Below are 15679 nucleotides of genomic sequence, written 5' to 3'. Positions count from 1 at the left end.
TGGGGTCCACGTGGTGGAGGGAGAGAACCAACTTGTAAGTGTCCTTTAACCTCTGCTCAAAGGCAGTGGTGGAGTGTGCGTGTGTGTGTGCGCGCATGTGTGCATGTGTGTGCGCACGTGTGCGTGTGTACGTGCGTGTTCGTGTGCATGCATGTGTGTGTGTGTGTGTGTGTGTGTGTGTGTAAAATTTAAAAATGTCTTGGTTGAACTGTGCGGGATGGTGCACACCTTTAATCCCAGCACTTGGGAGGCAGAGACAGGAGGATCTCTGTGAGTCTGAGGCCAACCTGGTCTACAAGAGCTAGTTCCAGGACTGGCTCCAAAGCTACAGAGAAACAGTATCTTGAAAAACAAAACAAAACAAAACAAACAAACAAACAAAAAAGGCTTTGGTTGATTTTTATTAATGACTGACACATTTTCAAGACTAAAAATTACACTTTATTTTTCTTGATTATCTTATATCTATCTATCTCTCTGTCTGTCTGTCTTTTTGTCTATCTATCTATGGTATAAGGAACACTTCCGTGATTCATCTAAGACATGCTTAAGAAAAACCAGCTTTCTTCTCAGTGAGTATTGGTGAGGGAAATTACCCAACCAAAGGGTAGGGGTAACTCCTTTGGTTCCATTGCCTTGATCAAGGTAAGGCACTGGCGGTTTTATCCATGGTTGCACTGGTACCTTCTATGCAAATGCCAGCACAGTGTAAAAGGCCAGCGGGCAGTCCAGATCCTAACTGGCTACACTGTGAGAAACAGTGCCGTAGATTTTTTTCACAGGGTGGCCTTCATGAGGAAGAAATTGTCTGTCTCAAAATGGCCAATGCCATCTCCATGGTCAGCACTGAGACTGAGAAATAATTATGTCCTTTTCTTTTTTTTATTTTCTTTTTTATTTTGGTTTTTCAAGACAGGGTTTCTCTGTAGCTTTGGAACCTGTCGACCAGGCTGGCCTCGAACTCACAGAAATCTGCCTGCCTCTGCCTCCCGAGTGCTGAGACTAAAGGCATGCGCCACTACCACACAGCTTGCCCTCCAGTCTTATCCCTGCCTTTACAGTGACCACTTTGGTCTCATTTCTGTCTGCAGGGCTGCGCCCCCTGCTGGTCGGGTCTACACACTTGCAAGCAAGGTTTTGTGTGACAAACTCTGCACCTGAGCCTCAAAGAGATAGTGACAGTGCAGTTGAGGAGAAGGGGTCTATGTTGAGGAGGAGATGAAAAAAAGGGGCCTCCCCTTTCTTCTACAGAAAGAAGTGTAGCAGCTTCCCCAAATGGAAAAAGTGGGGCCAAGTCCACCTTTAAAAGGAGTTTGGAAGAAGTCATTCTTCCTGGCTGAAGGCCTGAAGGGAATTCATTAGACCTGCTGACCAGAGCAGTACCCTCCGCCTGGGCTAAATGCTTAAAACAGGGCCATGTAGTTGAGCAGAGAGGGGAGACATTGGGTTTGGAGGGGAGCAGAGAAGAAGTTGGCGAGGGGGAGGAGGCTGAGTGGCTAGCACACAGCCTTTGCTTGTGCTGGGGCCTGCTTCCCCCATTTACCCAGTCCTAATCCTAATCATGCCATGGGAGAGAGTCATTGCTTAGGAGCAGAGGCCCAGGTCCCCAGCTGTTGTTTCTTTGTATATCTGAGCACAATGCTGGAGGTCATCACCTGGGTCAAGGACAGAGCAGGGTTGGGGTGGCTGCTCTCCCTGGGAGGAGACAGCTGGTACCAGAAACCCAGACAAGGGAGCCTGCCTTCTCTCTTAGCCGTGAGCCCTGAGCTTACTTCAGGATCCCCAGGAAAGGCCCGGATACCTTCTGGGCTGGGAAGAGTCCCCCTGCACCGTCTCTGCTGGAGAGGTCACCTTTCAGTGCTAGCCACTTGGTGAGCCTTTGGTAAACACCTACCATGTGTGTCCCTGAGGGGGACAGGATACAAAAGAGTCTGGGGTCCACACTCCAGTTCCTCCTAGAGAAGGAAATGGATGATCCCAGTGTGAGGGTGAAGTGTGGGGAAGAGGGACAGCAGGGACTGCAGTGCCAAGAGGAGGGGCTCCTGCTACAATCAGGGGTGGCTGGGCAGCCGGAAGGATGGAGGAGGACTGGAGGGAGGACTCCCTGAAGGTAGCGCCAATGCCCGTGACTGGAGCTGGGGGAGCAGGAGGCCAGGGAAGCCATGAGGGGTGTGAATTGATCCCACAATGGCATCACGTCTTCTCAGGAGCTGGGGAGGCTCTGGCAGCAGCCAGGAGAGCAGTGAGGAAGCTGTCGTGGTGAAGATGGCTATGGCCAAAACAGAGCTGGAGCCATGGTCTCTGGAGATCAGACCCCTCGAGGGGCAGCAGAGCAGACCTAGAGCTCAGCTGACTTTGAGGAGTGACCCTGGGGTGACTGCTGTACCTTCCTGTGACCCTGAGGACGGGGGGGGGGACAAGTGAGGGGCAGACATGGGACTCAGACTGAGACTAGTGGGTAAAACTCAAATGCTCGGGATTGCCTGAGGGGAATGGTAAGTGAAAGGGCCCGGACAGGGACTCAAGAGGGACCCAGATTGTTGGGGGCACGGAGTTTATTAGAAGAGTTATGAGCGTCTTTGCTAGACAGACAGACAGACAGTAGTGTGGCAGGGGCCTCTAAGGAGAGTTTAGTCTCAGCGCCAGGGGCAGACCACATGGCTGGGACTCTGAAGAGAGGAAATCAGAGCCCATGGAGTAGAAGTGGGCATCCTGAAGATGAAGCGGTGGCACAGGCTTCTCAGCACAAAGTCTGCAGCTGGCTCTTTGACTCCCAGGCAGGAGGCAGGGAAGAGAGCAGGATGTGTGGCCACCAATACCTGCTTTGATATAAACTCACTTCCCTGGGTAAGAAACCGTGGTACCTGGCAGTCTGTTAGCTAGAGATTCCCAGACTGACTCCGCAGTTCCCACCTGTCCATAGCTATGTCTGGGGAAGGACTGCAGGCATCGTGGTCTAAGCAGTATCTGGATTCTAACCTGTTTTCTTCCTTCCTTCCTTCCTTCCTTCCTTCCTTCCTTCCTTCCTTCGTTTCTCTCTTTCTCCCTTCCTTTTTTCTTTTTCTTCCTTTCTTTTTCTCTTTCTCTTTCCTTCTTTCTTTTTAACATTGTGTATATGTGTCTTGTTTTAATTTTTTTTTTTTTTAAAAAAGACAGGGTTCCTCAATAGACCCTGGCTGTCCTGGAACTCACCCTGTAGACCAGGCTGGCTTTGAACTCAGAGATTCACCTGCCTCTCCCTCCAGACTTCTGGGATTAAGTATGTGCGGCACCACCCCTGGCTCTAGCTTTATCCTCATTTTCAAGAGGTTGCCCTCTCCTACTGCCTCCTCCTCTTTGCTTCCACCTAAACCCTGGTCAGCTGTTGTGGCCCAGGAGGGGACTTTATCCCCGCTCTCTTTCTCTAGGCTCCCTAGTCCCAAGACAAAGCTCCTCCTGATGACAATCAGTTCTGTTCCTCTTGGATTGTTACGTGGCGGAGGGAGCGTGGAAGCAGGAGAAAGGGGTCAGAAGTCCTGGGCTGGGACCCTCTGGAGGCCTGGGCGTGACTTTCCTGTCTGTTCCATGCCTGCTACTTACAGAATCCTATTGGGGCATAGCTGCAAAGTGGGGTGTCTGGGGACCTACATAATTCTCTCGGGACTGGGAGGATGGGTCAGCAAAGCAGCTATTCTTTTTGTATCCACACTGGGGCCTGCTTTGGGGCAAGCTCAGGCCATATTTGGACAATTTTACTCCATGTTGTGTCTGCTCAGAAGGGGACTTTGAGTGATTCTCAGACCAGCGACACCAGGGACCTGGTGAAAAACACACATTTCTGGACCTGCTGAAGCAGAAACTTTGGGGACCAGAACTTGTGCTGTAACAAGCCTTCTGGGGTGTTCTGAGGCATCACAGTTTAGAAAACCGCTGGGCTAGCATGGGCTCACTCTGCTACACATCATATGGAATCCTGCAGGGGCAGATAAAGAGTAAAACTCTGTCACCAGCCCCTTAAGACAACCAGAGGAAAGGTACACTGGGCGCACCTGAGAAGAAGGGCATATAATGCCTAGAATCAGGCGAACTGTGCAGAAGGCGACCTGGGAGAGCGAAGGCAAGCAGGTCTGGAAGGGAGGGTTGCATATGGTGGGGAATAGAGGGGAGAAACACCCTGGCTCTGAGGGTTCAAAGGCACAGATATAGGAACTATAGCGTCTGGGTTTCTACAGGGTAAACAGAGTCAAATGGTCAGGGTAGGGTGCAGGGCAGGCTAGGAGCTGCATAGGAAAGGTCTGGGAGCTGGAGTCATCAGGCTGGGGGTATATACTGGGCATGGGCAGTGGGTAGGGTGAGGCAGCATAGGAGCGCTCCATGCTGACCTGGTGTCCCAGTTCCCAGGTTCACTGACTGTTCATGCGCCAGTCTAAAAAGAATTGTTTATGAAGGGCGGGACCCACACCTGGTTTGCTAGCTCTCTCCGCTTCCATGCCCCACACCCCTTTCCCGTGCCCCACAGGGGCAGCCCCGAACCCTACCTACTTATTATGGGGATTTCTGGTCAGGCAGCCTGTTCTGCAGGGACCTGCCAAGGCATGGCCCAGCCCTAGGCTCAAAGCGCAAGAACCCAGATGACAGCAACCTGGGGTGAAGGTGCTCCTTGTCTGTCTATCACAGCACATGGCTGGAGGCGGGAAGCAGGCAGAGAGACAGGGGCAGATTTCGCCCAGAACGGAGGAAGGTTGAGCTCAAGGAGCAGGGAGCTGGAGGGAGAACCGAGACAACAGGTTTGGGCAGAGGGTGTGGGAGGAAGTCCGGGGCAGGCGTGGGAGATAACAGAGAGCAGGGAGTGTGAGAAACTCCGCTGAGCTGAAGGGGGCAGGGCCCCGCCCACTTGCTACTGGTGCCTGCTGCAGCTGGAAGGCCCTCACCCACCTCACTCGGTGGCCTTTTCCTTTGCTTCTTCTTCTCTTTCTGCCCAGCTTTGGCATCCCCCGGAGCACAGAGAAAAGCGTCTTCCTCCTGGAGTCTCAGGGCTGAGAACAGAGGCTGTGAACTACTTCTGGCCCTACAGACGCAGACAGACCTCCGATAAGAACTCATAGTTCAAAGCAGCGCTTTAGTTTTTAGGGGAGCTTTGGGCCCCAAGACTGATCCACTCAAATTTACAGTCGAAAAATCTGAAGTTGAGAACACTGGAGAAATAAACATTAAACGGTTTCCTGAGCAGTTCACGTATACCAGGCTGTCACCAGGTCCTTGCCTTGTCCTTGCAGTGGGTCACTGCATGAGTTGCTTTCCTACCGTGAACTCTTTCCTCGTCAGTGCAATGGGATTAGCAATAATGCCCACCTCAAAGGGATTCTGGGACTTCAGTGAGAACACACTAAAGGGCTGTGAAGTCACACAGCGGCAGAGCGCTTGCCTTAGTACACTCGTGGCCCTGGGTTCGATCCCTACCACCACTGAAACCAGAACACCCTAAGAACTTAACGTGGGCTAAGTGCTTGCCTCATGCTAGACCTTCACAAAGCCCTTTGTACACATTACCTCACCACAGCCCCACAGCAATCCTCTGAGGTAGACACTATTATTATCTCCATTTTATAGATGAGGAAATGGAATCTCACAAGGGTCAAATTGCTCAAGTTACACCAGATCAGATTTGCTGGGAGTGAGGCTATCCGTCTCCAAGCTTGAGTGTTGACTCACAGGGCTCTATCTCCGATGACACAGGCCTCGGGGACACAGGCTGATCTGTGGCGTAAAACTGAGGAGTGACAGCTTTTCTTTGCTTAGGCAACTCTATCTTCCTCCATCCTCTCCCCTCCCTTCCCCGCTTGGGGTCCACTGTAGACACCTGGTCCCGGAGCAAGGACAGACAGGCGTGACATGGAGCGGAGTGGGTGTGGAGAGGGGGCTTGTGCTCGGCCGTAACTGAAGCGTGGTCCCTGAGCAGTGTGGGAGGGCCGGCTGGCAGGACAAATGCACCAACTTTGTCATTTGCTAATTTAGGTTCTTCTGCTTTCCAAACAATGCCGGGGCAGCTGGCGCTGACTGACAGGTGCCTGCTCCTGTGATGACTGACTCTCCTACCCACGGCCTTGTAAGGCTCTTCTGGCCCGATACTTCCTTCCTCCCACACTCTCTGCTCTTTCTAGCCCAGAGACATTTTCCAACGACATTGGAAACCAGGCTGTGATAAATGGCTGGACACTCTTTACCTCGGCCTTCTACTTTCACCAACTCCCCTTCGGAGTCTCTTTTCTAGACGCGCCCCACCCTTATTTCCGACCTAGAAGGCCCTGGATCCTCCTGGTATTCCTCTTCCCTCCCGCCTTCCAGGTCAAACTGTCCTCAGAGCCATAGCAACCCTCCTGCCTCAGTGTCCTGTGTGGAGATTCCAGGCACGCACCATCATGCCCCACTTTTGTTCTAACGTTTGTTTTAAGTTCTCACTGGGTTGAGGGCCAAGTTCTGATGGTGAGGGCAGGACCAGTCCCTCAAGGCACAGCTTCTGTCTACACTGCCTCAGATTTTCCCAGGACTTTTAAAAGAAGCTGAAGGAAGTTTTTTCATCAGCCTGTCCCAAGCAGGGGTTCCCCAGGAGGCAAAGAGGAGTCCCTTGGAAGCCAGGCTCCCCTAAGGTCACAGTATATCCTGAAGCCAGTTTACCAATGAGAAAGCCAAGAGTCTAAGAGGCCCTGGGGAGCTGGTTTGTTCGGCCTTGAACCTACATTTTGGTTAGGCTCTGGAAGGTCAGCATCAGGATTGGGATGATGCTGAGTTGGGGTGGGAATGGGGTGTGAACTAAGCTGCTGACTCAGCAGAAGGGAGTTGGGGTGAAGCTGGTGAGACATTAGAGCAACAGCAGGTATAGCCTTTCCCATGTGCAAGTGGTCTTCTCAGGAAACCAGGGGAGAGCGCTGACAGTGGTGGGGGAGGTTAGCGCCAGGACAGAGGTGCAGCTGAGCACATTCTTCAACTCCCGCAGTCCTACCCTGGGCAGGAGAAACCCCCAGTGCCTGCAGGGCTTTGTACCTTAAGAGGGGGCTGTCCTCTCATTTTCCCAGTGGACACCTGTGGGCCTTAGCAGCGCCAAAGACAACAATGGGGAGTGTTTGGATGAGAAGGAAGTACAGAAGCAGAGCTAGTTAGACGAGTGCTAAAATTAGGGTCGCGTCTGTGACAGAGGTGTGTGTGGAAGACCAGAACTGCTCACCACATGGCCTCTCTTCCGCTTGTTCTCCTGGATCGATGTCTTCCTCTGCAGAGCTCCTATGACCCTTCCCAGCAAGAGAAAAACTGACTTCCAGGAAGGGCTGTGTTTTTCTCCAGGAGAGTGTCAGAATCTGCCTTCAGACTGCCTTGCTTTGGGTATACTCCACCTACCTTCTTCCACTGACCTTGCCATGTCCACTGATTCTCTGGCTGGCCCCAAGCGTACCTACAAGTCACTGGAGAGAGCCCATTAAGTTCTTATTGCTGCTATAATCAGCCACCACAAGCTTAGCCATTAACAAATGACACAAGTGATCTTACAGTCCTGAAGGGCCAGTGTCTAAAACCAGGCTCACAAGACTGGGCAATGAGGTATTTGCAGGCCTGCTTCCTTCTGGAGGCCGAGGGAGGCATTTCCTTTCCTCTTCTCGATCCTGGAAGCCACCTGTGATCCTTGGCTGGCACTCACTTCCTCCGACTTGGCGGGCAGTGTGTTATATCTCTCTTCTTCACTTGTCACATTTCATACCAACCCTGAGCCTCACGCCTCGGTCTTTAAAGAGGACCGTGTGATAACTCAGGAAAACCTTCCATCGCTAACCACCTCTGTGATGTCCCTTTGCTGTCTAAAGCATCATATTTACATTGCCATTAGGATGTGGGAGCGCTTGTGGGGCCATTATCCACATGGCCACAGGAAGTTCTGCCTGGGGACTCTGGAGAACTGTGAGTTCTGCTTCTGGCTCTGTGTCTGAGGAGAAGCCAGACATAGCCTGAAGGCTCTAGGACAGCTGGCCCTGTAGAGGCAGAATAGGAAGTGGGGGAGCCGTTTCTGGACAGACGTGAACTTCAAAGGTGGTGACCTTTATTGTAAGCAAGGGGGTCAGTCAGGATGAAAGTGACAGAGGCACGCTTGGCAAGGACAGCGATTGGTGTAGCAGAGCAGAAACACTCAGGGGTAGACCCTTAGCTAGGCAGAGAAAGACTCCTGCTAGAGATCTCCTGCCTACGGGTGGGCTCTGGAGGTCTCTGCCCCCACTGCCCTGCTCGGGGAAATTGGAGCATGAACAAGGACTTCAAGGCATAACAGACTTAGTTTTAGGCCACTTTGGAGTTATGTCAGGAGACAGACCCTGGAGAAGTCTGTGGACCAGAGTGCAAAGTCAGAGTTGGAGTTGTACGTCAGGGCGGGCCCAAGAAAAAGAGCTAGCTACTGGGAACCACATGGAAAACAAATAGAGGCAGAACACTGGGGGCTCCAGGCCCTGCTTTTCCCAAGAGTCTCCACATGGCCTTGTGTTTCCAGCAGAAAGGACGCCCTCTTGGCCTGCATTCACAGTGGCTTGCTGGAAGCACATAGTCACCTAAGCTTTGGGTTGTTTTGCTCCTCTTTTGTGCTTTCTCGTATTTGTTATCCCGATTTTCCTTTTCAGAAAGCAAGATAATTCATGCAGACAATTCATCTTTGGTGTGCGGTCTTAGAGGAAATTTCTTGTAGGTGCTGGAGAGGTGGTTCTGCTGTTAGGGTGTGTACTGTGCACCAAGTCTGACCCTTAGCACCGACCTCAGAATCTGGGCATCTCAGCCCAGCACTGGGGAGGCAGACACAGGCTGCTCTCTGGGGCTCTCTGGCCAGGCAGCTTAGCGGAATCAAAGGACCCCAGGTCCCAATGACAGACATCTCAAAAGATACAGCAGGCATTTCTCAAGGGATAGTAGCCTAGGGTGGCTTCCGGCCTCCACATTTACCAGTATACCTCTGTACACATACTTATATATGCACCACATACGTGAGAACACACACACACACACACACACACACACACACACACACCCCAAATGTAAAAAAAGAGATCCCCCAAAAGTCAAGGCAATAGGCCTCAGCGGAGCCTTTCCCAATGCTCCTAGGTTCCTCTGCTGCAGCTGTTCCATGTGATCGATTCCTGTCTATTTTCTACTCCAGCCTCTCTACTTGGAATCCTATGCCCAAGCCCCATAGCTTCTCAGACCCTGTCCTTTCTCCCTGGCACCCATCCAGCAAGAGGCTTCCCAAACACGTGCTGTGAAGAAGAGGTTTGGAGCCATCTCTGCTGGGCAGCAGAATGTTAGCATCACAGGGCACCGTTATTTCTTCCTGGTGGACCCTGGGAATGCATTGTCTTAGTTTCCCTTTGCCCACCAGCTCCCTCCACCCCGAGCCTGCTTCTGACCTTCCAGATGGGTCAGTGCTCTGCCTGTCCTGCCTAGCCTGAGATCCTGGCCCACAAGATGACCGATTATAATAGCCACAGGATTAACATAGCAGGCATTGTCTTTCTCTGACTATAGGGTGGGTATTATGTGTTCATCAACAGTCCTAAAAATACCCGGTAAACAGGTGCGGCCCTGCAGTCCGGGCCTCCCGGGGTCAGTTAGCCTCTGATTGACGTGAAGATTAAGCAGGGAATGGCTGTTAGTCTCCCTGGGTTCGAGAAATGGAGGTGGGATACAATTTGGAACCTGTTCAATGGGGAGTCCTTAAAGCCCACCTGGAGAAGTGCATCGAATGTCTGCAGATCCTCGGGCTTCCACGTGCACAAAGGGGGCCCTGCTGCCACTGTGGCTCAGCTGGGCCCCAGAAACATGCCACCAAGACCCCACAGGCAGCGTCTTAGCTCACTGGCACCAGAGTCACAAACAATTAGGCTTTGGGCCTTTTGAGGTTTTTGGAGCATGGGCTGGGGCTGCGTGTTCACATGTCTTGGCAAGAGAGAAAATGTCAGTCTGTTGGTTCCCTCCCTAGTCCTTTATGGTTCCTCAGGCCTCCCAGGGCCCAGATGCCCTCCATCCTGGTTTCCGTTCCCATCTCTGTTCAGCTCCACATCTGCTCTGGTCTTTCACTCTCTACCTTTCCCCAGTCGAGTGCTGATTTCCCCGAGTCAGAGACTGTATGTGTGCAGGGTTTGTGTGTCCTCCTGATGCACACACACTGGTCCCTATGTGTGCCCTATGGTATACACGGCAGCACGCATCTGCCCTGTGAGGTGTGTATGGTGAAAGGGGGTGGGAAGGAGGGGCAGCTGGAGAGGCAGTGGCTGTTCTATTTTTACTGGCCAGTTGCCGGAGGCCACAGTTTTCAAAGCCTGCCCTCAGCTCTGCCCCCACAGCCTGCAGTGTGTGGTGAGGCTCAGGGAAGCCTAACTCCACGAGGACTGAACTAGGTAAGTGTCTACAACCCTGACTGTGGATCCGGGCAAGCCAGGGTAGAGAGCCAGGGCTTTATTTAAAAGGGGAAATAAGGTTTGGGGGATGGAAGATATTTCTTGTTTGGGTAAGTAGGTTTGTCTTTAATACTCATAGCCTTTTGTCTATAAAATGGCACCTCTCCTAAGATGCTGTGGGGGGTGAAACCTGGAAGGACAGACCTGTCCCACATGTTCCTTAGAAGCCCAAGGCAGCGCCTGGTGGATTACGCTCCCAGGAGGGACCGCAGCCAGTGGCTTGAAGGGCAGCTCTCCTGGTGGGAGGGGAGGCACTGGGGTGCCTGGGGAACAGTGACAGTGATAAATGTCTTCAGTGGAAGGACAAGAAAATGGCTGGCCTGCAGGACTCTAAGGAGACAGCTCCAGAGGCCCTGTTGACCAAAGAGACCGTGTTATTTCTTTGTCCTTTGTCTCTGACAGACACTTTTAGCTCTCTTTACCTGTCTCCTCTGCACAGGAAACAAGCAGGTAAAGACAGAATGCCAGTTCTCTCCACTGCTTCTGGCTCTGAGTTAGAGAAGGAATTGGGGGGGCATCCTCTCATGGGGGAGGCAGATGGCAGCATTTGGGGTAAGAGCATAAGAGCCTATGAGCACATAAGCTAGGACAATATCCACGCTGTGATGTTGGGAGGAATGTATGTGTGTATGTGTGTTGTGGGGGCAGCTAAAGGCAGCTCAAGTTGACCCCAAGTTTGGAAGTCATAAACCCAAAGAAGTTCGAACACTGGACTTCCTGGCCACGAGCTTGGTGATCCATCTTGCTAACACCCCGTTCAGGAATATGGGGTGCCCTTGAACTAAGATCCAAGGTCAGGGGTGGGAGCAAGCAGAGCCTGAGTCTACTTAGATGTTTGTGTTCCTATCAGGTGTGTCAAGAGGCCAGTTTCTTTCTCTGCGCTGTCTCTCACACAGGTTTACACACTCACACACATCCAGGCTTGGCGTGGAAAGCTGAGGGCCTTTCCACACCAAGGGCCTCAGGGCCAGGGAGGAGAGCCCTGAGTCAGGCCCCAGAGACTGCTCTCTTCCCTCTAGTTCTGTGTTTTCTGTTATCTCCTCATTTTCCACTCGCGGTACAGATGGAATCCAGCCCTCCAGCCCCACTGCTATCTACATCCTGGCTTCTAATCAGGTTTCTGCTTGTCTTCCACAGAGCCTGTCAGTGTGGGTGTCAGAGCACAGGTCAGGGCCTCATGCTTGATGTGGGACCCCTGGGCCTGGCATTTGTCAGTGAGGCAGTTGGGGACTGCCTGGAACTTGGCAGGGGGCCCAGGTTGGCCCCAGCAGTGGGCCCCACACTGGCGACAGTGGGCTCTCTAAGGGATAGAGGAAGGACAGACATGGCTAAATGCCCACCAGGGTGAAGCACATCCCAGGAAGACAGATGTGAGACCTACTTGGCTGTGCCTTGCATTCCCAGAGGTCAGACAGACGTGGGTGGGGTGGGTCTTTGTCAGTCCGTGTTTCTTTTTGGACTACCCCGGTGTCTTCAGAAGACCAAAGCTCCTGACCAGCAGCTGTGTATGGAATCCAATTTCAGCTAAGCATCTTGGGAATGCGTGGATGGTTCCCACATCTCTTCCCCTGTGACCCATGGGGACAGCTGAGACTTTGGGGTCGCCTCCCACCTAACTTCACTCTCCCCTTGACTGAAGCTTTAGGTGGAAGGCTCCCTAACAGGCTAGGATTCAGGAGAGGAGGGCCAAGCCTGGTCACTGGGCTCAGGGACAGTCTTTACAGGCACAAGAAGGGTGGCTATGGAATGACATTACTGGTGGGCACCTTGCAAGGGCCCTGTGGTGCTCCAAACTAGGTTCATGAACCAAATCTAAATATGGACTCTGAACTCCATACCTGCCCCTCTATATACAGCGCTTCTCCCACTCCCCACTGTCTCAGGCCTCCTGACCCACCCTACATAGTTGTTCTCAGCCTGGCTGGTCCCGCTTCCCTGAGCTTGAGTGCAGTCATATCCTCCACTCTTCGCCTACACGCTCCGGGATACTCTACGTCAGGGCCCGGGCAAAAGGTTGAATAAGGCCTGTAGTCTCTGCAGCCTTCAGAAGCCCGCCTTGGCCCGGGCCCAGAGACGGCCTGTCAGCAGCTTCGGACGGCTCAGCAGCTGTGCTCTCTCAGAGGATGCCAGGCTCCTATGCCGACTCCTTTAGCCAGGGTCGTCATGCCTTTAGTGATTGATCTTGCTTTGCTTCCAAGTGAGATGTTTGAATAAAAGGTCCAAGGGCTAAGTACTAAGAAGCCCAACACTGATCTAAGCTCCGATTTTGCCGAGAGGAAAACTGGCCTAGAAAAAGTGAAGACACACGAGAATTTTTTCCCTCCTGCCTTAGTCTCTACTCAGGGCTTTTTGCCACCTACCCTTGGCACTCAGGAGGTAGGCCCAAAGGCACCCAGCGGCCAGCTGCACGCCAGTCTCTGTGCTCCTCCGCTCCTCCTGCGCCTTCCCTGAGTCCTAATCCACAGGTGACATCTGGATTCAGCTGCATGGTCGAGTCTCCCGCGATCAAGTCCCATTCTTCCCTCCCAACCATGTTGTCTATGGATTCTGTTCTGTTTTGCACCAGAGTCAGCGTGTTTTTCTGGAAATGACCATAGGTGAATGCGTTAGGCTTCACAGGTCCCGGGAGGATTTTGGCCTTAGGTTCTGTTTTGTCTTTGATTAAGCAGAACAGATGAGGTGTCCTGTTGGCATCTGTCATGCTGACTATTTCCTGTTGTCTAACTCCCCACACTTACAAGGGGTTCACAACGGAAGGTACGGTTTTGCCATTAATGATTCCTCTGTCCCCTCTAGGTGCCGTCTTGCTACCACCATGCCGGAAGTGTAAGTTGTTCCGTCCCCATGCAGGGTTCCTGGGAGGCACGTCCCCCTTCACCACTGACGTTGTGGACAGCCTGGCTCACCCTCCCCCAGGTTACTCCCAGCAGAAGTTCCTGAGATAAGGGTGGACCTTAGTTTCTGGTCAGCACACATTGCTTCCCTGAGGTATCCAGGAGCTCTCTCTGCTGAGCAGAGCTCACTCCCAGGTTGGCCTGTGCCTCAGAGCTGGCTTGTCAGTATCGATCAATGAACTGGACACTCTAGGCTACCATATCACATGGGCATGAATGAAGCTTTGAGAATGCAAACCCAGGGAGAAAAGTTTTTACATTAACTGTGGCCCTCTGTCAAAGCTTATAAGGGCTCCCACTAGATCTCCTACAACTGTGAATAACCAACATCTCCCAAAAGAAAAGTCCAGTAGCCCAGAAGGTTGTTGGGTTTTTATATTCTTATTTACTGAAACCCCAAAGTGGTCCCCTGCCCGATGGCTGATGTCTTCCAGACGTGTCATTGCTACCCGTGCCCTCTTCTCCAACAAATGTGCTTGATTCTGTTGTTGTTCATACTGTGCTCTTTGTTCCCACGCACTCTATGCTCGGCTCTGTCCTCCGGTCCTTCCTATGATGGATGCTTAAAGGGAGGTGAGTAATACTGGGGTTTCTTAGTTCTTCGGCGTGATGAAGGTGGGGTGGGCCTGAAGAGAAGTCAGGGAGGGGTGGGTATGACAGTGACTGAGAAGAGAAACAGTGAGTGAAGATTCTCTATGATGCTGGGCTCCCAGGATGCAGGGAGTTGCTGCTCCTGGGCACAGTGCCCCTGAGGCATAGCTTTGTACCTTTGCTGAGGGAAAGCTCTCCCTCAACTTCTCGCAACGTTCCTGCATCCCTGGGGGCATCATTCTGCCCATTGAAACGCTGATGCTGAGCAAAGCTATGTCTGAAAGGTGAAGGCGGTGACTGAACATTGAAGAGGGAGTGGAGCTGTGGCCTTAGGTTCTCCTCAGGATTGTGGTCACCCTGGTTCTGGACACACTGCGGTGCAGATTTCCTCAGGCTGCTGAGAACACAGCATGCATATCGCCCGGGGTGAGGACGGAAGGAACAGGCGATGCGCTGGCTGACTTAAGTGGAGAGGCAGCATCACGTCACCGACTGAGGGAACACTGGGCCTGGAAAGTCTCAGGAGAAGCAAATACACTGTTTTCCAGTGACCTATGAACCCTTGAGTTTCCAGGGGCTCCTGTTAGAGTGAGTCTCCAGGGACTGTTGGTTAGCTGAAGAGATCATATGCTTACTGAGCAGTGAGGAAACAAGACTGCAAAAGGTCTTTCGCCATGGTGTGTCTGGGTGGGTGAACCAGGGGCCGTAATGGTTACAGCAACCGGCCACTTTTCTACTTATCTGGAGTGTAGGCTTTCGAAGAGGAAAAGGTAAGCCACTGTGAGCAGATCAGAAGTTCTGTGTTCAATGTGCTAAAGCTCATCCATGGCCTCCCCCAGTCACTCCCACAAAGCCTCATCACTTCTGCCTGACATACGGCAGGGACAAACCTGTGCTCTCTCAGGGTGGATCACACCTGAATAGGCATGCGCTCGCTCCATGGGAGCGGCAAGGAGAAACCCAGGAGTGACACAAGGACTCCCGAGCCTCATGGTCCTGTTAGTTAGCACTGAGGGTCTCTGTCACCTTCACCAAATGGGGGACACTGCCACCGGGCTGAGACTTTAAAAATTCTTTTAGATAGGTTCTTCTGTGTAGCTCCTGTCCTTCCACGACAGCCCACAATACGTGAGCCTCCCAAGAGTGCCGAGATTACACATATGACCCACCATGTCAGGCCTTGGCGGGCACTTCCAAAACGTTCTTAAAACATATCTACCTAGTCATCAAGAATTTGCCCGTGCCTTTTATCCCAGCACCTGTAGGTGGATCTCTGAATCTGAGGCCAGCCTGGTCTACAGATCAAGTTCCAGGACAGCCAGGGCTACACAGAGAAACCCTGTCTTGAAAAAAAAAAACACCAAAAACAAAAAAGCAAAGCAAAACAAAAAGAATCCAAACAAATCCCAAAACAAACAAGAATTTGCTTGCTCATTTTGATTAGAAGACACAGCAGTGTTTTTATATCTTGGAGAACTCTGTGGGTGACGGTGACTTGTAAGCTAGTTTGATGTCCACAAAGACATACTTCCCTTATTTGGGAAACCTGTAGCATATGTCTCTGGCAGGAAAGAACATCAGAGCAGAGCCGCATTATCGCCTGGAGTGCTAAAACATACGCCCGTTTTAGGCTTTCCGCAAGAGTTGCTTATCTGTGCCCTCATTTTATCTTGGCGGCCCTGTGGACTAAGTACAGCTGTCAGCATGCTCCCCTGCAGATGAGGAGGTACCCGC

General features: G+C 52.1%; 1 long non-coding RNA gene across 1 annotated transcript; it reads right to left on the bottom strand.

Annotated features, from left to right (window-relative positions):
* Positions 1–303: 303 nt before the first annotated feature.
* Positions 304–7385, bottom strand: LOC146894974 (uncharacterized). Its single transcript, XR_015001416.2, has 3 exons — positions 7202–7385; positions 4915–5047; positions 304–3952 (listed from the first exon to the last, which is right to left on the bottom strand). It is a non-coding gene; the product is annotated as an uncharacterized LOC146894974 (long non-coding RNA).
* Positions 7386–15679: the final 8294 nt, after the last annotated feature.

Source organism: Myodes glareolus, chromosome 5 (genome assembly GCF_982192425.1).
Source record: "Myodes glareolus chromosome 5, mMyoGla1.1, whole genome shotgun sequence".
Lineage (NCBI taxonomy): Eukaryota > Metazoa > Chordata > Mammalia > Rodentia > Cricetidae > Myodes > Myodes glareolus.
Note: the sequence above shows the minus strand (reverse complement) of the source record. Positions and strands in the feature narration are given on the sequence as shown.